The sequence below is a fragment of the Aplysia californica genome, unplaced genomic scaffold (assembly GCF_000002075.1).
Source record: "Aplysia californica isolate F4 #8 unplaced genomic scaffold, AplCal3.0 scaffold00003, whole genome shotgun sequence".
Lineage (NCBI taxonomy): Eukaryota > Metazoa > Mollusca > Gastropoda > Aplysiida > Aplysiidae > Aplysia > Aplysia californica.
In genome coordinates this window covers 3,788,824-3,789,970 of record NW_004797273.1, presented here as the reverse complement: position 1 = coordinate 3,789,970, position 1,147 = coordinate 3,788,824, and positions in this window count along the sequence as shown.

Genomic DNA, 1,147 nt, shown 5'->3' with positions numbered 1-1,147 from the left:
AGAGAGAGAGAGAGAGAGAGAGAGAGAGAGAGAGAGAGAGAGAGAGAGAGACAGAGAGAGAGAAACAAAACTAAAATTAAAAAAGGAAAAAAAAGAAAGAAAAAGTACATAATATATTAAGCTAAAATTATGGTTACAAATGCGTACGAATTTCTAATATTGACATCCATAAACTTTGTCATTGTTACGATGTTATGTTAAATTGTGGTCGCATTCTCACGTTGTTCTTCCGTGCCAGCTGTACAATTGGCAATTTCAACTATATGTTTTAAAGTTCAGAGATCGATAACATCCATATACTTTCTTTTATTCATTATTCCATCTATCGAAAAGCAGATTAAATCTATCTCCCCACCTCGGTCTATCTTTGTATTATAGAATTCATTGACGTTCTTTCTTTCGTCCATCTATCCGTTCATCCCCATACATGCACGTATTATATTTTTTCCATAATCCTTTTATCCATTTGTCAGCAAATCCTCCTATTCAGATATTTTTGCTATCTGCACACTTATTCATGCTTTCCTACGCGAATCTATTCACATGGAAATCCATCCATCAATTTGTATATATTTAAAATAACAATAGTTGCGTCTTAATAGTACGCATATCAACGCTCTACAGCACGCTCAAGGCTTTTTACAGCTACTGCTGTCACCTCATCAGCCCCTAGATCACAACTCAGAAACTTTCTCGGCTTCCCAGAAGTAGAAGGCATACAATGCAAGCTGCTGATTACACGCGCTAAAACAGTAACAAATTGACAAGAACTTTGCTGTTTATTGCAGAGTACCCTTTCCTACAAGGGAAAAGTGAGAAAAATGCACGTAAAGTGCTTTTATTTCTTTTACCATCAGTTCATTTTATTTACCAAGACCTTGTCATCACCATAGGTCTCTAGGAGACGGACAACGACCGACTTTCTACAAAATTATATCAATATTATTTTCCACTGTTTCTGGTATTGTAAATTCTTCTTAGCAAAATCCTAGCATTGTGATAAGATTGACTATTATCTCCGTGTCAATAGAAAATGCCACTCTCTTTATCCTCCTTCGTCTTTTCTTCCTCTTTCTCTTCCCCCTCTTACTCTACCACCTATTCTCCCTCCTCCTCCTTCTCCTCCTCCTCCTCCTCCTCCTCCTCC